Source organism: Empidonax traillii, unplaced genomic scaffold (genome assembly GCF_003031625.1).
Source record: "Empidonax traillii isolate 1590-97213 ecotype Southwest subspecies unplaced genomic scaffold, ASM303162v1 scaffold383:size710549, whole genome shotgun sequence".
Lineage (NCBI taxonomy): Eukaryota > Metazoa > Chordata > Aves > Passeriformes > Tyrannidae > Empidonax > Empidonax traillii.
The window spans coordinates 444,904-472,100 of NW_020955576.1; positions in this window are offsets into that span (position 1 = coordinate 444,904).

Consider the following 27,197-nt stretch of genomic DNA (forward strand, 5'->3'; position numbering starts at 1 on the left):
CATGCTGATGGCTTCCAAGTCAAAGCCACTGGAACAGCAGCCCTTAAAGGACTGGCAAAGAACTGGGCTGAGCCTGTGGATGGATAAGTGTGGAAGTGTCCCCCAAAGAGCCAGCTGTGCTCTGGTTTGCTGTGTGTGGTCATAGGAGAGGAAGCAGATTGGTCAGGCGTGGTCACAGAGCAGAGAAACATCTGGAAGAATCATTTGGGAAGTTCACCTTCAAACTCCCTCTCCCCCCCCAACAGCTGGGTACGTGCACCCTCCCTCACCCTGTGAAGAGTCCCAGTTTCCTGAGCTTGGCCACCAGGATGGGGCAGGTCTGGAGGGGCTGGATGAGGAGCAGCTGAGGGCACTTGGTTTGTTCATCTTGGAGAGGAGGAGACTGAAGGGAGAGACCTCGTTGGGGTCCTCAACATCCTCAAGGAGGGGCAGCAAAGGGGCAGCTCCAACCTCTGTGAGCAGGGACAGCCCCCAGGGAATGGCTGGAGCTGTGTCAGGGCAGGCTCAGGGTGGATCTCAGGGAAAGGTTCTTCCCCCAGAGGGTGGTTGGCACTGAACAGGCTCCCCAGGGCAGTGGGCACAGCCCCAAGGCTGCCAGAGCTGCAGGAGGGTTTGGACAACACTCTCAAAGACTTGTTGGGGTGTCCTGGGTAGGGCCAGGGGTTGGACTGGATGATCCCTGTGAGTCCCTCCCAACTCAGGAGATTCTGTGATTCCGTGAGTCTGTGCTATCCCAAAAGCAGGGAGTGGGCTTGGAAACGCTGGGCAGTAAAGCAGGGATGTCTGGGAGGAGAGGATATTCATGGAGGCATCACACACACACATCACACTCCTCTGGGACCTGCACAGGAAAAATTGGAGACAGTCCCTCAGGAATTCAAGCAGGTACGACATTACAGAGAAGAGACTGCTGGGGACCTGCAGGGCCCAACCCTTTGGGAATATGCTTTTCCAGGCTCGTCAGCTGGCAAATCCTCCTCCTTTCTCGAGGGCTGTTGTTATCTGACTGAAATGCCTGGTGTATTTTTACCCTGGGATCCTCTGGGAAGGCTTGGGTTTAGTTCTAGGGCTCTGGGAATGCTGACTTTGAACGCTCAGAAACTGCCTCCCAGCCTGGCGCCTTCCCTGGCACCATTTAAATTAAATAAATAGATAATTGTGCCCGCATTTCCACTCCTATTCCCTCAGTCTTGCTGCCAGCATTCCCTTTGCCCTGCCTCTTTTGCAGGAGAGCTCTGGAGTCCTGGAGAACAGCTCTGGCACCTTTCCAGGGATGCTTTTTTCTGCAGCAAATGTTTTCATTCATGTCAAGCTCTCTGATGCTGCTGATCTCTGAACTTTGTCTTATCCTTTACCCCCTCCAGGCCGACATCCCTCTGTTTTAACCCCTGTTTTAACCAACCAACCCAGCAATGAAGAGTAAATGTGGTGCCAAGACCTATCCTGCCTCCTGCTCCTTTCCTTTCCTATGGAGGTGCTGGGTCTGCAGGCTCAGAGATGCTCTTTGGATGAGTCAGGGAAATGCCCCCTTGGCTTGGGAAAACCTTGAAGCAGTGGGATGAACCCCCCCCCATACCCCCCATATTGCTGTCCCCGATCCCCACCCTGACCTGCACCAGCCCAAGAGGAATTCCAGCGAATATTCCTTGGATCCCACCACTACAGACCTCCAGCGGCTCCAGGCTGGATCCCACCAAAGTGCTGATAATTCTCGTCTGTGAAGAGCCGGAAAACAGTGATTAATTCAGGACCTGTGCCTGCCCCTGTGCCTTTGGAGCCACATCCCTGCCCTACAGCTGGGCTGGGTGAGGAGAGGAACAGGCACACGGACCTCTCCCTGCCACGGAGGAGGGGACATCTTGGAGAGAGGAAGGCAGCCAGATCCCTGCTGTTCCCACGAGCCCGCGCTGACCCCGCGCTCCAAGTCCTTTTGCTCAGAACTTTCTTATCAGCCGGGGCCAAACGGACTCCAGTCGTTCTGAGGGTGATGGGGCTTTGACAGCCCCGACTTCTGAGGCCCAGGGAGCCCCCTCTGAGAGCAGCCCCGGGCCCAGGGGACACTGCCCTGCTGCTGCTCTTTGAAGGTTGGACGTCCTGTCCCCGTGTCACGTCTGAGGTCTGAGGGTTTGACGTCGGATGCGTCGGGGCTCGCCACGAGCAGGAGCCTCTCGTCGCCTTCAGATGGCAAAACATCCGAGTTTGGGATCACTGGATCCCCTCCTGGGTGCAGGGAGCCTTTGAGGAAGTCCCAGAAGCTGTGGACATCTCCCTGTTCCAAAGGTGTTGCTGAAATCAGTGTGGGGGTAGGAGGCTGATCCTGACCTTGGTGGAAAGAAAGACGTGGAATCACGGAATCCCAGAATTGCTAAGGCTGGAAAAGACCTTTACAATCATCAAGTCCAACTGTCAACCAGCACCATGCCACTAAATCATGTCCTGAGCCCCAGAGTGAAATTTAGTGCCTTAGCAACAAAACGCTATTTTTTCCCAATGGTTTCATCTGCATTTTATGCCCCACAGGGTGCATTTCCCTGAGCAGTTTTGGGAAGTTCTCACACCAACCCCTGTTAGAAGCACTGATGCCATTAGCTAATGAGGCTGCTTGATGATGGGCTGCTGGTCTGGCAGCAGAGCTGAGATTAAAATTGGAAATATGACACTAATTTCTCTTTATCAGCTCTTTGACTGAATTCTAAACATTGTGGGGTTTAAAACTGACAATGTTTAAGGCCCTCACAGAGCTGAGAAAACTCTCCAGCCTTGGGGAATTGTTATAACCTTTAAATAACTAGTTGCTTACATGCACATAGAGATATCTCTCTCTATATATATCTACATCTATATGTGTGTGTGTATAATTGATAACAATGGTTTTAATTGGATAGAAAATGGAAGTGGATTTGTTTTGGTTTGGGGCTTTTGTTTTTGTTTTTGTTTTTCTTGTGTCTGGTTGCTGTTTATTATCTTCATTTATTTTTGGGGACCTGTTTCACTGAAGTGGTTCAGCTCAAGGACTGGGAACGTTTTGACTTCAGGCACAAAGTCAGCAAAAAAAAGCTGAAGCAAATCCAAGCACTGTTGGGACAGAGGTAGATCCAGGCACTTCTTGTGGAACCCACAAAGAACCTGTGGAGACCCCCAGGCCCTCCTGTGGTGTTCCCATCTCCTGGGAACTGGGAAGGGACTGGTGCAAATCCTCGTCGGCTTTGGCAGGAGCTCCCGGAGCTCAGGGGTGACTCCTCTGGATCGTTTCCCGCCTCCCGTTCCCTCGTTCTGCTTAACAAGCTTCTGAGAAAAGTTTGGACAAAGTGGGTTGTTGCTCCTGAAATAATTGCAGATGATTACAGAGAGATTAATGGCCCCTTCTGGAAGAGCCACCAACGAGGGCTTGGCCGTCTTCAAGTACCATTGACCTTTCCAGGAAACGGGAATGAGGGATCACAGCAAGGGGAGGGGGTGGGTAAACAGTGTGGAATTCAGAGTTTTCAGAGTTTTGGGGAGAGCAGGACTGCTGTGATTCCCCACATTCACCCCCCTCCCTGCAGACCAGCAGAGTCAGTTGGCTGCTCACCGGCAGGGAAGTTGGGAAGGGGAAGGTGGAAAATGCCTCGTAGGCAGTGGAAAAAAGCACTGGGAGTAAGAGGAGGCAGAGGAAGATACTATGGGGGCACCACCTCCCTGATATCAGAGAGAGGGCACTTCCTTCCCGTGGTTTGGGCTCTGGTTATCCCTGGGGAAGGTGAGGGGAAGCCAAAGGTACAGCGAGGAACTCAAGGCTGCCTCACTTTGGGATCTGCCGATGGCTGATCACTTGCACAACTCGGTGACCAGCCCAGGGATGCTCCACAAACAACCAGGATTTCATACAGGAGTGGCAAACTTCCAACTGGGCCATACAAACTCACCCCCTGAGCCTGGGAGAAAAACAGGTTCATGGATGCCCTCAAAGAAAATCGAGGAATGCCTGTCCCTGGAAGTCCCCACTGCAGCAGCCCTCAGTTCCCTTCCTGGAGAGAATTCCAGGAACCTCCCAGCCCACCTAAGCTATCCTGTGTCCCCCACTCCTGGGGGAGAGGGGTTATTCCCACTGGAGTGGCCAAATCCTCAGTACTGCCTTCACAAAGCTGAGGGAGAGCATCCAGGGGAGGGACACGAGGATGGGGAAGGGGCTGGAGGGGCTGGATGAGGAGCAGCCGAGGGGATTTGGCTTGTTCAGCCCAGAGAAGATTCAGGTCAGACCTCACTGGGGTCTCAACATCCTCAAGAGGGGCAGCTTTGGGTTCTTCTCTCTGTGAGCAGGGACAGCCCCCAGGGAATGGCTGGAGCTGTGCCAGGGCAGGCTCAGGGTGGATCTCAGGGAAAGGTTCTTCCCCCAGAGGGTGGTTGGCACTGAACAGGCTCCCCAGGGCAGTGGGCACAGCCCCAAGGCTGCCAGAGCTCCAGGAGGGTTTGGACAACACTCTGAGGGACAGGGGGGGATTGTTGGGGTGTCTGGGCAGGGCCAGGGGTTGGACTGGATGATCCTTGTGGGTCCCTCCCAACTCAGGAGATTCTGTGAGTCTGTGCTGGAGTGGAGTCACCAGGAAAATCCCCCCCCCCCCCCCAGATTCCAGGGACAGTCAGGTGACAGGGGCATCCAGGGGGGCTCAGAGGAGATTTTCATCCCACGGGAGTGGAGCTGGATGAGACTGCAGCGAGAAGGGGAAAAAAAAAAATCACCAGAAAGAGGAGCTGCCCTGTAAATCGAGGATGGCCTGGGGACAGTCACGGGTGTTAGGGCTGACTGGTCTCATGTGAGGGGCTCAAAGGGGGCTCTGTGGGAGCACACACTGGCCCTCTGTGGAGGCTGCACGTCCCAGCAGAGCTGCTGGGTCACAAGCAGCACATGTGACTGGGGGCTGCTACCCCACCATGGCCAATCCATCTGGGTGGTGGAGATGAGGAAGGGAAGCCTCTCCCTCCTCCATCAGCTCCCACAAGCAGGAGATGTAGAGAGGGGAATGGAAATGGGTCCTTTTCTTAGAGGGCTTCATGTTCAAAGTACTCCCAGTGTCCCATCCCAGGCTTCTGAAAGGTTTCCTGGGGAGCTCTGGGTGCTCCTGCTGTGCAGGGTGGGGTTCCTGCTGCTGTGGGCTGATGAGGAGAGGGATTTTCTTGTGGACACTTCTCCTTTGTCACCCTCAGCCCTCCTTTGGGATTTAAGTTGGGAAAGCACCCAGGAGGGTCCAGCCCCTGGGGGTGAAGGACCTGGCTCAGGGAGCTGGGATGTCATGGGAGTCAGAGAGCAGAAGGTGAAAGAAGGTGTCTTGGTGTTCTGATAAAAAGCTGTTGGAGAAATCACCCCTTCCTACACCAAGCCAGGAGCTTCAGGCAGGGGGAAAAGCACCTGGAGCTTTCCAGACTCTCCTCTGTGTCCTTCACCGTCAGTCTCCTCTGCTCTTCCTCCCCTGTAAGGAATCTCCCACACCAGGGAATTCCAGAAGGCACCAAGTCCATCCCCTTGTCCCCATCCCTTTGTCCCCTCCCACCATCAGCTCTACTGGTCCTCCCTGGCAGGGATTTGACCATCTTCTTACAACTCACGGTGCTGAGCACGTCCTGGCACCCAGAGGCTGCATCCAGCTGCTTCCCAAGCCTTTGCATCCCAAGTTTTTCCTCCAAGAGGGGGCAGCTCAGGCGAGCAGTGTCTCTGTCCTGGAGCAGTTTGCCCCAGAGCCCGATTTACCACCTGCCAGGGAGGCAGGATGGAGCCCTTGAAGGTCCCAGAGGGAGATGCCCTCTCCTTAGGGTTAGGCAAAATCCAACAGGAGAGGATCCAGATCCCACAGCCAGGGGTTTGTTCCCCATCCTGTGCAGTCCGGTGTGACCAACCTGTCATCCCAGCCATGGAGGTGGGGTTGGCACTGACCAGGAATCCTCCTCGGCTGGTGGATCAGTCAGAGCTTTCCCTGGGATGTGCCTGCTGTTCCTGGATATCCCATGGATATGTTTACCACGGCCATCACCTCTTTTTGGGTAACTAATTAAGATCCCAACCCCCTGCCTGCTAATTAACGGGGGGGCTCTGAGGACACCCCCCAGCTCTTCCCACTTGACGAGGGGACAGCAAGAGTAGAACAACAATTCCAAAAAAAACCCCCAAGAACCTCATTCCCCCTCCCAAACTTGGATGGGACAGTGGCATTCCCAAAGGCTGAGCTGGGTCCTGCCTGTTTATTTGACACCAAAAGCCAAAAGGCTCCCGCCGGTTACTTGAAAGGAAAGTTTGTTGCTGTGTTGCGCTAATTAAGAGGCTCTGAGAGGCACCCAGAACCCATCTCTGGGGCCTGGAGTCTTGCAGGAACATGGAAAGGTTAATTGAAGGCAATGGGAAAAGGAGAATCCCAGCTTTAACCTCCTTGGGCTGCCCTTGTTATGCTGACAACCCGGTGCAGGCAGATTTAATGACTCCTCATTACCCTGCTACCTAATTAACCTTCTGCCCCTGAGCACGGAGAGACCAAGAAAGAACTTCCCTGCCCAGGAAGCCCCTCTGCCAGCAGCCCCCAGGGTTGGAGGGGACACCTCCAGCCCTGCCAGGCTCAAATCCCTGCCTGGCTTCCAGATAATTCCCGCTAAACAGAGGAAAAGTGCAGTGCTTGGGTGGCTCCGTGGTGGGGGATGAAGGGAATCTGTTTGTCCAAGTGCAGGGATGGGAGCAGGGTGGGAGCAGGGAGAGAGCTGGTGCTGGAACAGGTAAGACTCCAACTGGAAAGGATAATCCAGGGATGGGTGAGGGGACCAGAGAGATGGTCCAGCTGCAGAGCTGCCCCCCCTGCACCCACAGGAATGACCCTCTGGCAGCTGCCACAGGATGGGAAGGGACCTCAGTGGGTCATCTGGTCCAACCTCCCTGCTCAGGCAGGGTCAGCAACTGGAGCTGTCACTCCAGATGTCTGGAACTGTCCGGTAGGGAACAGGCAAATCCCAGTTCTCCCAGTTAACCGAGTGAAAACGTTACCTGTTCCTTTTGCTGGATCAGCTTCTGTTTTCCTTCCCACCTTAAATGCTGCTTGCAGGTGAAATGAAGGGCTGTCCCCTTGATTTCACCTCCAGAAGGCTGGAGAGGGACTTTTCCTGAGGGCATGGAGTGACAGGACAAGGGGGGATGGCCCTAAGCTGAAGGAGGGCAAGGATAGATGGGATATTGGGAAGAAATCCTTCCCTGTGAGGGCGGGCAGGCCCTGGCACAGGTTGCCCAGAGAAGCTGTGGCTGCCCCATCCCTGGAAGTGTCCAGAGCCAGGTTGGATGGGACTTGGAGCAAGCTGGGATAGTGGAAGGTGTCCCTGCCCGTGGCAGGGGGTGAACAAGATAAGCTTTAAGGTCCCTTCCAACCCAAACCATTCCACGATTCTATTATTCTGTGATTCTGTGACCCCAACTTCCAGCAGAGCTGGTAGGACCTGGCCCTGCCTCCCTCCAAGGGGGGACACTCCTGCCACGTGGGAGAGAGCTGAGCCACCAAACTTGAGGCCCCTCAGCGTCCTTATGGCTTCTGTCCCAGGGATTACAGGTTTGTTTCCCGGTGTCCCAGCCCGTGACAAGTCCCCATGTGCCAAGTGTGGACAAGGAGCAAAGACACCGCGCCCACCGTCTCCAGTGGGAGTGACACACGCCTTGGTTCCCAGGAGTTCCATTTCTAGGAGCATCTGGGCAACCATGGGGGCAAAATCTGGGCAGAGGAGAGAGCAAAGCACAGCCACGTGACGGGAGAGAAATGCAGAGGGCAGGAGTGGAGGGAGACAAAGTCACCCCAAGCCCCCCTGGGAAGTGCAATGGTCTGCGAAGGCTTATCTCGGCTTTTGATGTGTCAGTGAACCACAGAGAAGAAAGGACTTTCTGGAATTCACTCTCCAGGACATTTAACTCGTGTCTAAGCTGCCAGTTTGCTCACATCCTGCCTGTCCACACGCAGAGATATGGGGTCATTGGCACTGGGAGCCCCAGTGGGCTGTGTGTGTGTTGGACCCGGCCCACGGGGTGCGTGACAAGGGGGGTGCAACAACAATTCCTGCCTCGCTCCTCTCTCCCTTCTTGGGAACTGTCAGTGGTGTTGCTGCTGGACAGTGAGGGAGGGACTCCCAGGGCCAACTGTTTGGGGTGGAGGGGTGGTGGCTATAAACTAAAGGGGACAAGGAGGCTGCAGGAGTTTGGAACTGGGAGGTGGGTGTAGGGTCCATCCCAGGGGTGGAGAACAATCACACATCCTCGGATTCCTCATGCAACTTGGGCCCATTTTTTTTCCCCTTCTGTCAGACAATGTGAATTTTTCATGGAATGGTAGAGTGGTTTGGGTTGGAAGGGACCTTAAAGGCCAACTAATCCAATCCCCCTGCCATGGGCAGGGACACCTTCCACCAGCCCCGGTTGCTCCAAACCCCATCCAACCTGGCCTTGGACACTCCCAGGGATCCAGGGGCAGCCACAGCTTCTCTGGGCAACCTGTGCCTCCCAGGGAAGGATTCCTTCCTTTCCTTATTCTCCCAGCAAGGTGAGACATCCAAGTCCTGACTGCAGCTTGTTCCCTGTGCCCTGCAGTCGGTCCCAGGTGAGAGGGATCACATCCCTTCCTTCATTTCCACTGGAGTGGAGATTGAGTTCCCTGGACTCCAAACCAGGACCAGGCATGACCAGAGGGCTGCAGGGAAGGAAATGCTGCAGGTTCTGTCCCAAACTCAGCCAAGAGAAGAGGCAGTGCCAACCCTGTCCCCTGCCACGGACAAACTGAGGCACCACAGGGGTTGTGTTTCCAGGCCAAACAAAGCTGAACTGCAGCTTCTGGGGGTGAACTCTGTTGAACTCTCAAAATTTGGGGACACTGGGATGAATCCATGGTTTTATCTGTGCTCCAGAACTGCAGGTTCTGCCTGAGCCTATTCTACCAAATCCCAGACTGGTTTGGATTGGGAGGGACCTTAAGGATCATCTCATCCCAACCTGGTGCCAAGGGCAGGGACACCTTCCTGGTGGACCACTAGAGCAGTCCTGAGGTTAATAAATATTTCTGGGTGCCAGGAGTGCCAGGCCAAAGTGGAGCACGTGGGAAGACTCCTCCTCTCCCTTTCCCATGGAGCTGCAAGAGCTGCTCTGTGATTGTGTGGTGGGAGCTGGATTGACAGCGGTGCCAGGAGCCCTGCCCTCCCCCCTCAGGAAGTGGGATGCTGCTGAAGCTATTTTGGGACAGCTGCTGCTTGTTTTGGCCCTGGCTGGGCTACTTTGGTCGTCACCTCGCTCAGGTGGTTATTTTTGGTCTGCCCAGGATTGGATTTCCTGAAGGGAAAAAGGATGTAGAAGGGAAGGAAGACTTCACTTGGTGTTCCTGATCCCAAAAGTGATCCCTGGGTGCTTCTGGGCCTTTTCCAGGGGCAGTGCTGGGTTCATGGTTGACCACCAGGATCTTCATCAGTATTATCAGGGTGGGGCACCTGGACCACTGAGTTACAAACCCAGATATGGGTTTGGAGCAGCTCTGCTGGGAGATCCTGAAGCTGTCCCAGGCCTCCAGTGCAGAGGGGGAAGGTCTGCAATCCTGTGTGCTACCAAAACATTTTCCAGCCTGAGGAGATCCTGTGCTCCAAGGAAGTGTGGCCAGGGAAGGGAACGGAGCTGGGGATGGGTCTGGAGCAGCAGGAGCAGCTGAGGGAGCTGGGGGGGGCTCAGCCTGGAGAAAAGGAGGCTCAAGGAGGACCTTCTGGCTCTGCAAATCCCTGGCAGGAGGGAACAGCCAGGGAGGGGTCGGGCTCTGCTCCCGGGGAATAAGGGACAGGAGGAGAGAGAACGGCCTCCAGCTGTGCCAGGGGAGGTTTAGGTGGGATATTGGGAAAATTTCATCATGGAAAGGGCTGGTCAGCCCTGGCACAGCTGCCCAGGGCAGGGGTGGAATCCCCCTCCCTGTGGGGATTAAAAAGCCGTGTGGAGGTGGCACTTGGGGACACGGGTCAGCGGTGGCCTTGGCGGTGCTGGGGACGGGTTGGACTCGATGGTCTTAAAGGTCTTTTCCAACCCAAGCGTTCTGCGATCCCACGATCCCAGCTCCTGCTGTTGGCCAGGAGATGGTGCTGGTAGGAAGGTGATGGAGGACCTCGCTGCTCTCCGCTCCTGCCGGCAGAGGAGGGATGAGAGATTACATTTCCTTCCCCCTCCTCCTTCCTCTAAGAATAACTCGGCACTTTTAATGGGCCCGGTTCCCCCACGCAGGACCCACCGAGTTATTTATTGCATCCAGTGGGTTTACTGAGAGCTAAACGGCAGTAACTCGAAACCTGGGAGGCTCAGGCAGCTTCTGGGCAGAGGGTTCTCTGGGCAACTAATGGAAGCATAACCCTGATTGATAATGGTTTTAAGCTTATTTATTTTTCCCCAGGATCCTTCTCATAACATCCTGCTGAACGGCTGGGCCGAGCCACAGTGGGGTAACTCTGGGGATTCCCCCCAAAAGTAGGAAAGAGGGGGACACACCCCATCGTGGGGAAGATCTTTTTTGGGGTAGAGATGTCCTTCTTGCAAGAGCTGGGGAAATGCTGGGGTTGGTCCTTTCTGCTGCAGTTTTGGGCAGGCACTGCCCTGCTGGTGGCAAATCTACCCCCTGCAGTGGGTTGTGGAGCTGCACTGGCATCTCTGGGCCCTCCAGTTGCTGCTGCTCCCTGATTGTCCTGCCCACACCGTCTGGCAGAGCCCATGGCGATCCACCACACCCTGCTGGGGTAGGGGGATAACCTGCCCTGTGCCAAGGAAAGGAGCAGGGAAGCCACGGGCTGTCACAGCGAGGGCTCCTTTCCTTCTCCCATCCATCACAAATGTGGGCATTCCATCATGGAATCGTGGAACTGTGTTGGAAGAGACTTAGAGCCCATCCAGTTCCATTCCCTGCCATGGGCAGGGACACCTTCCTCTATCCCAGGTTGCTCCAAGCCCCGTCCAACCTGGCCTGGAACACTCCCAGGGATCCAGGGGCAGCCACAGCTTCTCTGGGCAACCTGTGCCAGGGCCTGCCCACCCTCACCATAAAAAAGGCTTCTTCCTCATATCTACCATAAATCCATCCTCTTTTAGTTTCAAATCATCACCCCAGCTAAAAGTGTGTGGATGAGGGCCTGTTGGGAGTCAGACTTTTCCCAGGATCATGGAGAAGTGGCTTTGGGATTCCAGGCCTCAGCTCTGGGAAGCAGAGCCGTGGTGTTGGAGGTAAAAAGGCTGAGCTAAGCCAAACCTGGTTTATGGCCCTGCCTATCCAAAAACCCTCACGAGGGCCAAGGGCTTCTTTCCAGCCTGGGTAATGCCAACTTTTGGGACTGTGCACCCACGCTGGGAATTGGGAGTGCAGGGGCTGAGGGGGTCTGACCTCTCTGGAAGAGTGTTCTGGGGTGGGAAGGGAACAGCTAGAATTCATTTTGAGCTCACCAGAGAATTAAATCATTCTCCTGCAGGATGAGGGTTGATGGTTCTGGCTCTCCAAGCCACCAGCACCCGGCAGGTGAGCAGGTGGGAGGGACACACCAAGGGGAACCAGTAGAGAGGAGATTGTCCCTACACATGTCTCGGGGCCAGGGGGGGCTCCTGCAGCACCACTGTCCCCTCTGGAAGGGGGGGATACTCAGTTTGGACATCCTTTCAGCTGCAAACCATCCCCACTGGGATCCCTGGGCCTATTATAGCCTGATTAAATATTAAAACAATTCATTTTGTACTTAAACTGTTCCGAAGGCTCCTGCTGACGAGGACTTTGAAGTCTGCGGCAAAAGGCTTCGCTCTGGATTTCTCCCCACTCCATCCCTTCCATCCCCACCTTTCCCCAGCCTGGGAGGGAGGCACAGGGGAGTCCTGCCCAGGTCTGGCTCTCCGAGGGGCTGGAATCTGGCTCTCCCAGGGGCTGGGGGCTGGCTTGAGAGGGTGGAGGCTGTTTTGGTCTCTGTGTGGGCACCTTGCTGGTGCAAGGAGGAAAGCTGTGAGTGCTGCTTCCAGGGAAAAGGAGAGACGTCAGAGAGAGATGAACACCTGCCTAGATGTGGCTGCTAAGAGGAGAGGGACCTTCACCTGGTCCTGCTGGTGCCCTGGGAGCCACCAGGAGCTGGGGACAACCTGCTTTCGTGGCAGGGAGGTTCACACTGGCTTTCCTGTGCTGCTCCCTCCAGGCACCTGGAGGCTGAAGCCACCCCAGGCATCATTTGCTACTGTCAGGACCTGAATCTGTAGCACCCTAAACCCGTGTTTGAGGCCTGGGTGCCCCCCAGCACAGGGTGTCCTGCCCCTCACTGCTGTGGGTGCCAAGGGTGTCCCCAGGTGAGTTCAGGGCCCTTGGGGAAGGCAGGATGGAACGTGGGCACCTGGTACTCCAGCAAAACACCTGATTCTGCCCCAGAAATCAGAGATGGAGACATGGAAGAGGCTCCCAGGTAACAGGAGGCTCCGTGATGGTCCCTTTGGGGTGGGGAGTTGACCGAAGGAAGGGGAGCACAACTGGGAACGAGGGTTTGCTCATGCTCTGCTCCACGAGGTCCAGGGTGGCACCCCCACCCCTGGAAGGCTGTTTGAGCCCCCTGAGGGCTTAAATTTCCTGCTGCCTGTTTGTCTGCCTGCTCCCAGCTCAGGAGCCCGATGGCAGAGGGGCAGGAGGACCTGGAGCTCCTCCGGCCGCTGCACGTGAAGGAAAAAGGTGAGCGGCGAATATTCCTCCTGCCCAGCTGGATGCAGCTCCCTTCCCTCTTTCCTTCCCCCCTCCTGCAGCCCCATCTTTTAACATCTGTTGTATGAGGAATCCAGCAAACTCTCAGCAGAGCTCATTACTCAGGGCCCACTGCTCTGAACGGGGCCGAAAGGTCCTGCACGTAATGATTGGGAGGTGATTTGTATTTAAGGCCTCGGCTTTCAGATGCTGGGAGGGGGAGGAGGGGAAATTAAATGAAAGCTGGTGGGGAAGGGAAGGGAAGGAGAGAGCTCTGGATAGAGGGAGAGGACTAGGATTTCTCCTGCTCCAGAAGTGTTTCATCTCACCTGTAAATACCTAAAAATAAATATAACTGGATGCTGCGGGCTTGTGGCAGGAAAAAAAAAAACAAACAAGGGGATGGCTCCTGCTCCTCTTCCAGCTGGTGTCAGAGCCCAGGACCACCAGTGCTGTCAGGGTCAGGCACCAGCCTTTGGCTTCTGGAAGCCAGACTGTACTCAGAAAGTCCCTTTTGCACTTGAAGTTTAATATCCAAAGTCTGTTTTTAACCTCGACCTGAAGTCGCGCCTGGCTGCAGATGCGCAGAGGGGGGATCCTGCTGGGCAGCCTGAGGAACGCTGGGATGCTGATGCTCTTCCCGAGGCCCTAACGAGCTCCCGGCACGGCAGCAATCCCTGGAGGGGGGCAGATGGCCCATTAGGCCGAGCATTTAGGGCCGGGCAGGGAATTCTCCTCAGCCCGGTCAGTGCAGATCCCAGAATCCGCTCGGATTGGGCTCCCTGCTCCAGAGCGATCGAGTCAGGCCACGGCAGGGGAATGAAAGGCAGAAATCGATAGCCTGGGAAGATCTGATGCTTTTCCGCCTGCCCTTCATGTATTCCCGGCTCTGTGCAGCGAGCAGAGAAGTTTTAGGAGCCTCCACAAAAGTCTGGTGTTTAACCCTTGCGCGTTCCCTCTCCCGGTCCAGTTTGCTCTCCCAGGCTGTGTTTCCTGCAGAGCATCACTTTGTTCCCCCCCCCTTCCAAAAAAAAAAAAAAAAAAAAAAGACATGGAGATCTGTGCCCGGCTCCCTTGTAGAGAGGTAAGTCTAAGAAAATTAGTTTTTCTTAATCTAGTGCCCTCTCAAACAGGAACCGACTCCCGTTGTCCCAAAATTCCCTTCGAGGTTAAAGCCACGGGGAGGGCAAAGGGCTGGGAAAGGTGATAACTCCCTAACGTTGACACACCCAGTACCCAAATACCTTTTCTTCAAATCCCTTGGGGGAAAACCCTCTCTTCTGCTGATTTTGGGATGACGACAACCAGCACTTTTGTTCTTCCTACCCCCGCGTTGCTCCCACGCGTCCGTGGCTGGAGCGGGATCTGCAGCTGTGGGGGGAGATGTCCCTTCCTCCCTTCCCTCTCTCCCTCCCTCCCTCCCTTCTCCCTCCCTCCCGGAGCAGATGGCTGGGGCTGGGGGTAGCTGCCCACCCCTGCAAGAGCAGGGAGAGCAGGGTTTTCCCTTCAGGATCTGGGATTAAACCTCTGGAGCTCTGGATGCTCCTGGGGCTGTGGGAGGATTCCTGCTCCCAGCGATTCCTGCTCAGCTGGGAATTCCCTGAGGAGGTGGAGGTGTAGGTGTTTCACACCGTGGGTTTCCCAGTAAGGATCACCCCCTGGGGATTCCTGTGGGATGCTGGAGCCCCCTCCTGAGGGCTGGCAGGTTGGGAAGTGGTTCCAGCTTTGGAGAGAGGTGGGGAATGGGTTCCTGGCCCCAGGGGAGCACGAGGGGTCAGCTCAAGGCTGCCCATGTGGCTGCCCCGCTGAGAAGGTGCTGGAGAAGAGGGAAGGCTCCAGAGGAAAATTTAGGAATGCTGCCTCACAGGCTGGTGCCACCAACCAGGGCTGGCTCAGAGCTTACTTAGGAGCCTCCTTGTCCCTTCTCAAAGCCTCACCTGCACGGGACAGGAGCTATTCCCTGCTCCAGGGGCATGGAGCAAGCACTGCCTGCTCGGTCAAGCTCTCCTTCCCTGTCCCCAGGCAGGGTGAGCAGCCTGACCCCTTCCCTGCTGGGTGTCCCTGCTAGAGACCCCCCCCTGGAGGTCTCCCTGTGGGTCACAGTGGGGAAAAAAAAAAAGGAATGGGGTTGGGGCTTCCAGCAAGGGGAGCTCAGGGTGGTGAACTTGGACCTTGACCTTGGAATTCCGGGTGCAAGCCAGTTGGAGATGGAGAAAAATTCCACAGGGCACCTGGAAGGGGAGGTGGATGGCTTTAAAATGGTTTCTGATAACACTGATTGCCCTCAACTTCTGGAAAAATTATTAGCTGATATGTAAAAATAATGTTACTGATGACAATGACGATGAAGGTGACGGTGATGATTAAGACCCAGGGGATGTACAAAGCATTCCATCAGTAGAAACATCTTCCTGGGAACCAAAACCAGCGGCAAACCATATATTGCAGAGCTCCACAAGAACAGCTGGAAGGAGCCCTAAATATTTATTATTAATGCCAAAGCTGTTTATTTTTTCCATATTAAATAGGTCATATATCTCATCTATCAGTGCTGGGCTGGAGGAGGATTTTGCTGCTGAGCTCTGAGCAGAGAGTGGGAACACAGGAGGTCCTGCTTGGGCTGGGCGAGCTGGGATCATATCCAAAATTCCAGCCTCTGGATTTGCAGGAGGGCTGGAAGATTCCTTCATGTGTGGCTGCTTCTGACACCTCCCAGGACGGGGTCTGGAAATACAACCAGGAGGGCTGCTCAGAGTGCGGGATGCAGGTCCAAGCCTCAGCCCATCCAGGGATTCCCTGTGTCAGGATGGATAAACCACTTAAACCCTCGACTGGGCTCGAGTCTAGAAGTGGGATTGCACCAACCGACCCTTTGGGATCCTCAGGGATCCAGGGGAGGCACATGGTGACAGCAAATGCTCTTTTCCCCCTTCAGAGACGTCATTAAGCAAATATCTACAAAGCTTCCCGAGCTTCAGGGCCTCAAATCCCGAAGTTTGCTGGATGCTTAAGTGCATCAGGACCTCATTGCTGCCAAGTTCAGGTGTCGGGGGGGAAAGGAGTGTTGCACAAACCCCCTGCCTTTCAAACCCCCCTTCCAGTGGCATTAACCCCACATCAATCTGCTCAGGCCTCCCAGGAGCTACGGAAAGCTGGCTCACCCTGTGGACTTGCCCTCCAAATGCAGTGTAGCCCCTAATTCCCGACCTCCCAGGGATGTGGGATACAGCTCTTCCCGTCCCCACTAACCAGCTGAGGGGTGTTGAGACACCCATGTAGATACTGGGGAGAAAAATCCTCCCCTGGGAGGGTGGGGAGGCCCTGGCACAGGTTGCCCAGAGAAGCTGTGGCTGCCCCTGGATCCCTGGAAGTGTCCAAGGCCAGGTTGGATGGGACTTGGAACAACCTGGACTAGTGGAAGGTGTCCCTGCCCATGGAACTGGTTGATCTGTGAGGTCCCTTCCAACCCAAACCATTCCGTAATTCTGTATCCACCCTTCATGCCTCAGTTTCCCCCACTTCCAAATGAGACATTCCATGACCCTGGGGGGTTCTTTTTCTCTGAGGGCTTCAGATGTGCTCCAGGAGTCAAACATGGTGTTGTAGAAGTGGGATCTGGGAAGGGGAACAACACCTGGGGGGGTTTAACTGTATTGTGTGGGGTGGTGATGAGCCAAGAGATCACTCTGGAAAGTCACTGCTGGTCCCCTCTTGGCCATCAGAGGGAAACAACCCTTGCAGGATGGGCTCATGTTGTGGAGCTTTGTCCTGGGGCAGACGTGGTGGGTGCCCAAGACGAGGTCCAAGCAGAGTTTGGGGTGCTCCAGAGCGGGGACCCACAGGCAGGGCAGGTTCACCCACCCTTCTCAACAAAGCCCAAGAGAGAACGGGGGTTTGGGTTTGGTTTGTTTGGGAGCTTCAGTGTGTTCTGAAAGCCAAAATGTCCCATTTTCAGGACTAGGGATTGCACTGTTTGAGGGGCTTGCCCAGAAACTCAAAAAACTTGCCCAAAGGCTCTCAGAGCCTTCCTGCAGGAACAAGAGAAAACGGCCTCAGGTTGTGCCAGGGGAGGTTCAGGTTGGGTGTTGGGAAAACTCCTCCATGGAAAGGCCTGTCCAGCCCTGGCACAGGGGTGGAGTCCCCAGGATTTAAAAGCCGCGTGGATGTGGCACTTGGGGGACGTGGGGCAGTGCTGGGGGATGGTTGGATGATTGACCGATGATCTTGGAGGGCTTTTCCGACATAAATGACCCCGTGATTTCCTGATGAAACACAAATCCCTTTCTCCCACCCCCCTCCCTGTGATGTGAGGAGTCACTGCTGCTCCTTGGCCGTGCCGTGTCCAAATCCCTCTTTTCCTTTGGCAGCTCCAGCCCCGGGTCCCAGCTCCTTCCATGTGCTCTGTGCAGATGCTCTTCCCAGCCTGTTTCCATGGAACATTAACATTTAAAACAAGCCCCATCCCGAGCCTCGCTCCGAGGGCCTCGGCAGCATCATGTAAGTAATTTGTTCAACATTGGTGATAATAATCTACACAGAGCCATAAGAACATAAACACAGGCAGGGCTTTGTGTTGTGGGGTTTTTTGTTGTTTTATTTTTTTTCCTCCTTTTTTTTTTAATTTCTTTTTCCTCGGTGTGTGTTTTTTATTTTATTTCCTAAAGGAACCTCTGAGGGGGGAGAGAGAGAGAGAGAGAGAGAAAAAAAAAAAAAAGAGAAAAAGAAAAAAGCCATGAATGATTCATAGATGCAAGGGGGGAAGAAAAGAGGGAGAGAGAGAGAGGGAGAGAAAGAGAGAGAGAGATTAAGAGAGAGGAGCTTCAAAGTGACTGGAGCCGATTTGAAGTCCTGAGCGTTCCTGTGCTGGGCAGACCAGCAATTCACCAGAGAGGCCCCATCAAGCTCCCTCCAGCCCAACCTCATCCTGGCTGCCTCCTCCTCCTCCTCTCCTGCAAACACAGCCTCCAAATCCCAAGTTCAAAGTTCACCCTCTTCTAATGATGGGAAGGCCTCCCAGCCCCTCTGTGAGTGGCATCTGTTTATAGGCACGGCCCTTCCCTGGTGGTTTAGCCTGGCTTAAAATAAAAAAAAAAATAAATAAATGAAATAAAAATATATATTTTCGAGGAGGAAGGGCAGAATGAGATGCAGAGCTCTGTTAAAAATATATTTTTATATATATATGTATATATATAAAAATCTACTGATGGTGAAGCGCCTTTGATTCTGAATATTAAAAAAGCCCCTTAGATTTAAATGTAATGAGAATATTAACACCACTGCCTTGATTTGTATTCACTGGCTACCACAGACAGGCTCTGGGAGCGGGAAAGGAAAATCCAGCTCCTGCCTAGACTGGAGCTGTCACCCTGGGCAGGGAGACAGGGAGCTGGAGGGGCTGGGGGAGGTGGAGGGAGAAATCCTGCCCCTCTGCATCCCACAGGGATGGGGTGGGCACTGCCAGAGTCGGCCCCACGCTGGGGAAGGGGCAGGTGGCACCTGCAGGGTGGTGAAGGCTCAGCATCCTTTGGCAGGGAAATTCGGGCAGTTTGGAATGTGGGTTTGGGTTCATCCAGGGGGAATTGGAAGGAGGTTTGGAGTAGGGGTTGGTCAGGAATTCAGGGAGGGCAGGGTTAGGTGGGATATTGGGAAGGAATTCTTCCCTGGGAGGGTGGGGAGGGGCTGGAATGGATTTCCCAGAGAAGCTGTGGCTGCCCCAGCCCTGAAAGTGTCCCAGACCAGCTTGGACAGGGCTTGGAGCAAGCTGGGCTAGTGGAAGGTGTCCCTGCCCACCACAGGGCGTGGGATGAGATGATCTTTAAGGTTCCTCCCACCCCAAACCATTCCACGATTCCTTACCCTTAGTCTTGAAACAATTAATTTCATTTTAATTTTGTTTAAAGAGCCATGAAACCCTTGCTCCTCCAGTTTGATGTTTTGTAATTGAATCGAGGGCCTGTGCCCTGGTGACAAATCTGGGGGAGGAACGAGGCTTACAAGTCCTGGAAGGGCCATTATTGCTCCTGTGACACCAAAGAAATGGCCCAATAATGAATGGCTGGCACTCTAATTAGCATTACACGCTCACTTTATTTTAATAATCAGAGGCAGTACCATTCACTGGCCAAATGAAACAGTGTGATGTTTTAATACTTCTGAAAAAAAAAAAAAAAAAGAGAGAGAAAAAAAGAAAAGGGCTCAGGACTAATTAGGGGGAGAAGCTGATTTTAGAAGAAACATCTAAAATTGTTGCCTGGCTAAAACAAGGGCTATCAAACACTGCAAATATCCCAATTTGGGAATGAAAAGAACAGAAAAGGAAATCAGGAGCTTGAAAATAAAATGAAAGACAGAAGAAATAATATAGCTGTCCCTCCTGTCAGATCCTAATATGTCATGACATGTCATCAGTAGTCCCATAACTCATTAGTAATATCTAATAGATACTAATAATATTATAGATATTAGTAGATATATCTTGCTCTGACAGAAAGAGAAAGAAATTATATGGAACAAATAATGCTGCCAAAAGTATTAAGCCACAGTTAATATTTAATTTCAAAGTGGATTTTCAGGGATTTCTAACTTATTTTTAGGAAGTGGAATGCTGTAAGCCCGGTGGAAATCAAAATCAAACAAATGTGGGGAAATTTTTCAGTTTTTGATTTGGGCTTTTTCTTTTTTTTTTTTTTTCAGGAGGAAAAAGCTCAGTGCTGAGGTTTTTTTTTAGGAGCCTGGATCCCAGCAGAGCTGAGCAGATCCCAGAACCTTTAATGAGGAGCTGGAGAACGGGCAGAGGTGGGAGATGGAGAGACCTCCCCAAAGTAAGCAGCGCTGTGCAAACACAGGCAGGGCTGTGCAGGAGTTCTGGGGGAAGGAAGGAAGAGTTTGGCTTCCCTTGTTCACACCTTGGCACGTCAGACCTGGACAAGCACTCCCTCCCTCCCAGCCTGACCATGAACTTCCCCCCCACACCCTTCCAGCCAGGTGTGCTGGGACACTCACAGCTCAGGTGGGAAGTGATTTATCCCAACATCAAAATACCAGTGGTGTGAGATCCCAGCTCCCCACAAAGGCAGGAGGGAGAACTTGGACATGGAGCTGCTGGATGAGTCCAGAGGAGGCCACGGAGATGCTGCCAGGGCTGGAGCCCCTCTGCTCTGGAGCCAGGCTGGGACAGCTGGGGGGGTTCACCTGGAGAAGAGAAGGATCCAGGGACATCTGAGAGCCCCTTGCAGGGCCTAAAGGGGCTCCAGGAGAGCTGGAGAGGGACTGGGGACAAGGGATGGAGGGACAGGACACAGGGAATGGCTTCCCAGTGCCAGAGGGCAGGGATAGAGGGGAGATTGGGAAGGAATTGTCCCCTGTGAGGGTGGGCAGGCCCTGGCACAGGTTGCCCAGAGAAGCTGTGGCTGCTCCATCCCTGGAAGTGTCCAAGGCCAGATTGGAGCACCCTGGGCTAGTGGAAGGTGTCCCTGCCCGTGGCAGGGGGTGGATGAGATGAGCTTTAAGCTCCCTCCCAAAACCCAAACCACTCTGTGAAGTTTTCCATGCCCTCCTTAACTGAAAGGATCAAGAGGGGGGACCAAGCCCGACCCTTCTCCTGTTGTGTCACAAGTCCCTTAAAAACATCATCTCTACTCAACAAGTAATGAGCAAGAACTGATGTAAATCTGATTCTATCAACTCCCAGCTCCTCACTCCAGTCTGAGTGAAGCCACAGCCTTTTAGGGAAGCTCTGGAAGTGGTTGAATTCCGTGGTGCTGGGCCAGCAGAGAGCCTGTGTTGCCACTGCCGACTGTAACGTGATTTCCCCCAGAGGAAAATTCCCGCTGCAGTGCCCAGACACACAGGAAAGCACAATTAACTCCACTGGAGGAGCCTTAAGCCCGTTTTCCTTGAGTGTTGTGTAATTAAAACCTCAGCCTTGTTAATACATTAGTGAGATGTTTGCATATAATTCATCAAATGTTTATGAAAATGCGTAACAAATAATCCTGACAAACAAGTTGCTTAATTGAGATAAGGGATGGGAAGCCTTGTGAATTTTTAATAAAAAGGGGGAAGAAAAGCTTGCTACGTTAATCAGACCAAGTTATCTCATTCAATGTTTTCAAGTGGCTTCTCTGGTGCACTTTTTATTTAATGTGTTGCACAGAAGGAAAATCTTGATCCCCCAGTGAGGTTTGCACAGCAGACCCTCCCTTCCAGCAGACAGACCTGATCCACTGTGGATCAAAATCCTAACTTTTTTTTGTTCTGGACAGATCCCAGCATGAAAGCCTGGCTGGGATTTGCCCTTTCTGTGGTGGGAAGAGAAATATCCAGTTGATGCCTGAGTGTCTACTGAGGTCACAGAGCATCACACAATGTGGGGATGAGCTCAGCTTTGTGCTCAGCTCATCTTAGACCACAGAGAAGCAACAGCAGACCAAGAGCCTTTAATTTACCTCAGATCTAATATTTTTCTGCTTCTTTTTGCCTCTTTTAATAATCTTGGGGGTGATTTATTTCAACTCCCACCGAACATCTGAAAATGAGACATCCAAGTCCAAACCACGTTGGACTCCCATAACCTGTCTTTGAGGCCTGGCTTGGAGTCATTTTTCTCTCTCTACTCCTCAGAATCGGTGACAGGGAAGGAGACAGGACCAGCTCAGACCTCAGTTTTTTACATCCAGGTTGCTCCAACCTGGCCTTGGACACTCCCAGGGATCCAGGGGCAGGCACAGCTTCTCTGGGCAACCTGTGCCAGGGCCTGCCCACCCTCCCAGGGAAGGATTCCTTCCCAATATCCCATCTAAGCCTGCCCTCTGGCAGCCATTCTCCTTTGTCCTGTCACTATGTGCTCTTGGAAGTAGGCTCTCTCCATCCTCCTCATGGCATTCTTTCCCACCGTGTCCATCTCCCCATGGAGCAAGAGCTTGTGAGTCCACCCCTCTTGCAGATCCCCCCACGAGCATGAGGAACCTCCACCAGTTGTGTGCCATGAGGAGAGACAACACCACCCCAGATCAGCCTGCTTTGTCTCCTGCAGCTCCTCAGAACCACACTGGGATCACCCAAACATTTAAACCAGTATTCCATGGGAGGAGGGGGTTGCTCAAAAGTGCAACTTTCAAAGGACAGCCTTGAGCTTTCCAATCCCTGATCTGGTGCAAGTTTTAAAAGCAGTGTAATGGTAGAGAGGAGAAGCAGTAAGGCTTGGGAATGAAGAGAAAGAGTAGAAATAAAGGAGAGAATGGATGGAAAAGAAGACCTTAGGGCAGGGAGGGGTGGAATTCACCACCAGTGTTAACAGGAGGCAGCAGTGTCTGGGGAGAAGAGAGGGTTAAACTTGCACACTGAACCACCACGTGCGGATCAGACCACCAGCACATCTTCTTCCTCTGGTCTCCCTGGAAGAGCTTTTGTTACCTCCTTCAGGGTCCTTCTCCACCCCCAGCTCCTGCTGCTGCCCTGGCTGCTCTCAGCCACCCACACCACCCCACCCCACCCAGGCCGTGTGGGCTCCTTCCATGGCTGGCTGGAGGTGACAATTGCCCAGCCCCACCAAAGCCCACCCCGGCACGTTTGCCTGAGCTCCCAGAGAGCTCACCCAGAGCGAGCCAGTGATGAAGAAACAGAGACTACGTGGTTTAAAAAGCTCCCAGCCCAGAGTCAGCATTTCTGCCCTGACCTGCCTCATGTATTATTGAGCACGGGACTTGTTGATGAGCACTTATATTCTCCTCCCGGTGGAGTTGATGATCTTCCTTGCTCTGAACGGCCTCTCCGCTCTCACCCCACACAGCCATGGCCAGCAGGGGTGGAGCAGGGCTGGGATGGTGCTTCCCCACCACCAGGGAGCTCGGGATGGAGGCTGGAGATGTCACGGCTGTGGCCAGCACTGGCCGTGGCCAGGGAAGGAGCTGGGAGGGGGCAGGGATGGGAGAGGGGTCTATGGGAGAGAGGAAAGTGGGAGAAGTGCAGTTGGAAGTGAGTGGTGTTAATGAAATATTCAGCAGTGGTGGGGCTGAACGCATTGCCGAAATTGCAGAAGCAGGGATGATTAATATTTAACAGGGTAAGCTGCCACTTGGCTGCTTTCTGCACAGAGATTCCACCCCCACATGCACACACACCCCCTCGGTCCTTCCTCCCACCCTCTTCTGACTCTCCCAAACTCCTGCCTCCACCACCCTTCAGCTCAAGCCACCAGTGTGGGGTGGCTGGGGGAGGTTCCCCGGTCCCCCCACGGGGTCTGCCCAAGGCAGGACAGGTCCCAGAGCTGCCCGGTCGGAGAAGCACCGGGAGGAGGGGGAAGGTTGTTGAGAGAAAAAGCACATAATTTATTTTTCATGGGGATGGGAGAGCAGGTTGTCCTATTTAGTCACATTAGATGCTCTGTTAACACAACAGGAAGGAAAAAAAAGAAGAAAAAAAAAAGAAAAGAGGGTGAACAAATGTTTATAGGCAAAGAAGGCTGTTCCCTGGGTCTCTGGGAGAAGAGAGGCTGGTCTTCCAGGGGGTTAAGTGTTTTGGCTCCATCTGAGTCTCCCATGGGGTGTCCCATGGAGAGGACGGGCAGTTAAGAAGTCAAGGAGTGTGAGGTCCTTCATCACCTGGTTTGGTGCAGGTGGAATGGCCCAGGGTGTGGGCTGGGATTCGGGACATCCCCACCCATCTCACCCTGTGAGCCCCAGCAGGCTGGAGGAGCTCCCTACAAACTTTGGGACCTGTTGCAAACAGGTTGCCCAGAGAAGCTGTGGCTGCCCCTGGATCCCTGGAAGTGTCCAAGGCCAGGCTGGAGCAACCTGGGCTAGTGGAAGCTATCCCTGCCCATGGCTTTAAGATGAGCTTTAAGGTCCCTTCCAAGCCACAGTGCATTCCATGATCCCGTGGTTCCACCCGCCCCTGTCAGGTTGTTGTTTTATCCAACCAGCGTGGCAAAGGCAGGAATTCCATCCTGCTCCTCCCTTCTGCAGCTGCTCCTGTGTCATGGCAAGGGTTAATCAGGACAGATGCAGCTTGTGAGACCCAGACAGGGGCAGAAGCTGCACCGTCTGTGGCAGGAGGAGGAACCCTGTCCAAAGCCCCCGAACCGGCGAGGACAGACCCCTTGATTTCTATTGTGTAAGTGGGGATTTGTCCAGGGTGGCAGAGCAACAACTAGAATTAGAAAGGAATAAAGAGTGAATTCTTCCTTCATCCCAGGCGTGTTCCCTCCAGGGCAAAGGTCAAGTGCATTGTGTGGCAGTGTTTGGATTCAGAATGGAATAAGTGACAAGGGCGAAAAGCCGGGGCAGGCACAGGGCCTGAATACAGAGCGGGGCAGGGGGAGACACCAGAAATCACTCTGTCACCCTCGGGGTCATTAACATGTGCGACAGGTGACCTCGTGACATGGTACAGGGGCAGTGGAAACGCTGAGGTGAGCCACTGAAATGCTGCCCTGAGTATGTTCAGCTGCTGGTGTTTTCTGAGCCCATTTCTGAGCACAGCTGTGGGTGGAGTGACCAGCGCTCTGGTGAAATGGGGACAGGCTTGTCCTTGCTTGGGTAATTGGCTGGAATTGCTCTCACCTGGGTTCTCTGTTGCTCCATGGGGAAAAGGGGGCTTTGGTAGTGTCTCTCTTCAGGTTTCAGGTGTCCCTGGGTGGATTTTGATTGATTCCAAGATACGCTTTGATGATTCCCAGGTGGGGTTTTTGATGGTTCCAAGGCACATTTGGATGGTTCCTATGAGGATTTTGGGTGATTCGGATTGTTTCTCCATCGCTGCAAGACGCCTGTTTACTCACTGAGGGGCTGTAGTGAGGTCTTGAGACACCTGAAAATCCACGTGGCAGAGCTCTGAATACCCCAACTGCCTTCCTTGTGGTTAATTAGGTTTTAGAGACTCCAGGCACACAGTGGAGAGCTCTCTTCATTTATCTGGTGGGACCCTCTGTTCCCTTGGGAGGTGTCACCTCCTCTTCGGGGTCCTTCCTGGGCAAAGCACCTCTCTTGCAGGTGGCTGGAGTACTAAAGTGAGCCCTGTGCTTGCCAAGGAGAAGGTAGAGAAGATGTTCTCCCCCTGTCATGAGGAAGAACATGTTCTCCTGATGGCGGATACAAAGGCTGATGTCTTCTGCCCTGTCCTGAGCCCTGCAGCTTTGGACAAAGGTTTACTCAAATAAAACATAGGGAAGGAACGTCTCTATAATCCCATTGTGACTTCAGGCTTGACTCTGAAGAGTTCTTTAAACTATTGACTGATTTCATTTATTTATTTACTAGTCAAGAGCTTTTTTGAGGTTCTGTCATCTCTTTCTTAACTAAAATTGAGCTGGGCATTCATTCACTCAGGAGCTGGACTCGATGATCCTTGTGGGTCCCTTCCAGCTCAGCCTAGTTTGTGACTCTGTCTGAACAGCCTTTCTTAGAGCTCAGGTTTTAAGGTCCCTTCCAACTCAGGCCCCCAATTCCCTTGGAGACTGCTCAGTAACCAGCAGCTCAGTGCAGCAAGGAGGGCCAAATTCTGCTCAGGGCTGAGATGCCCCCACAAAGGCCTGGGGTGTGTCTGGCCATCTGCCCTTCATGTCAAGATTTTATCGTGACATACTGACTCAGGCTTCGTGGAGACCTTGACAGAGACCACCCCCAGGCCCAACCTGCCAAGAATCCCCGTGGTAACTCCCCTGGATACAGCGATGAATGTTTGGAAACAACCGATGTGCTCTTCCACCACCACGACCTCTGAGAGTGCCAGGCCTGGAACTCAAGCATCAATAATGGATTACCAAAGTCAACCAGCTGCAAGGGAACCGCTTCTCCCTGCTCAGATAATTCTCCTCCCTGAGAAGAAGAGCTATTGATTTTGCTAGTGATGCTTTCCTCCCCCGTGCCAGGGCGACCCCCCACCAGGGCTGGCTGTGACACTGAGCTCCTCCTCATTGCTCCAACCTGGCCTTGGACGCTTCCAGGGATCCAGGGGCAGCCACAGCTTCTCTGGGCATGACAAGGGAGTTTTATATTCGTGGCCTAAGCTGAAAAATCTGTGGCTGTCTGGTTTTGGGCAGGGCTGACATAGGAATCATTCGTGGCACCCGCAAATAGGACACTTCCTTTTCATCTGTTTTCCAGGGGAAGGTGTTTGCACTCACGCAGTTCTTAACCTGCCCTTCCACCCAGTGACACCTGAACTCACTCTCCAGCTTTAGCCACACTTATCTGTGGTTGATAAATGTGATGTCAAAAGCTAGGATGAAATAAAGCAACGGGATGCAACACCCAAACCCCACTAACAGCCTGAGGGAGGACAAACCCACAGCATGTTCAGCCTTAATGGGACACCAGAGAATGAACCTGGGAGAAGAAAGCCACTTGGAAAGCCCTGGGAGGGTGGGGTGCCTTCTAGTCTGAGTTCCCACCACTCCAGACATCAGAGAATCCAACAGCAAGGGGCAAACCTGCAGGGAATTGGGCTTCAGCAGCTCCTCTGCCTGTGGAGCGACTTGTTTTCTTGGAGCACTTTTCATCTCCTCGCAGGCACGAGCTGTGGAAACAAAGGGCTGGATTCGTGACAGGATTTAGGGAGCTGTGACAAAATGGTGGGAGCAAGGGATCCCCTCTGATGTGACAGCCCCCTGGAAGCCAGCAGGGATGGGGTGTGGGACACCAGCGGGGATGGGTGCTGAGCCCTCAGGCTGGGGGAGGGAGGGGACCCTCAGGCTGGATGGGAAGGGGCGTCTTGGGAATCGAAGGAATGAGAATAAATTAATAACCAGGATAACTCCACAGTGCAGGTGGGAAGGAATCCCTGGAATTTGCTAGTTTAGGGCTTCAAAATCATTTCTGGAAAACGCAAAGGAGCAAAACCCCCTCAAACCTCAAAACCCAACCTCTTACCTGCTCCAATACCTGCTTGTCTCCTGGGTCTTCTCCTCTTCAGACCAAGACTCAGCCCTGTGGAAGTTCATTAGGAAGCTTCGTAATGAAGTCACTGCAAATTCAGCATAAACTATAAAAACTTCAGCCTTCAATTCTGGGATCTGCAAAAAAACCCTGCCTGGTAAAAACTCACCCAAGCAGCATCACAGAATCGTGGAATGATTTGGGTTGGGAGGGAGTTTAAACATCATCCCGTTCCAATCCCTTCCACCATCCCAGGTTGTTCCAAGCCCTGTCCAAGCTGGCCTTGGACACTTCCAGTGGTGGGGAAGCCACAGCTTCTCTGGGAAATCATTCCAGGGCCTCCCCACCCTCACAGGAAAGGATTTCTTCCCAGAGGAAGCCACGGAGCTGCTGGATCACCACAGACCTGGCTCCTTGCCACAAGCAGAGCGATGAGTTCCAGAAATCCGGCCAATATCTGCAATCCTTGCTCCAGGTCAGGTGCTCAAGAGGGGAAATCCAATCATTTCGCCCTAGTCAGCCAGTGAAGCACGTGGATCAGTCAATAATTGGCTTTAATTAAGTCAAAGTCGTCTCATTATTACCGTTTTAAAAGGATTCCCTACAAAACCTGCCTGAG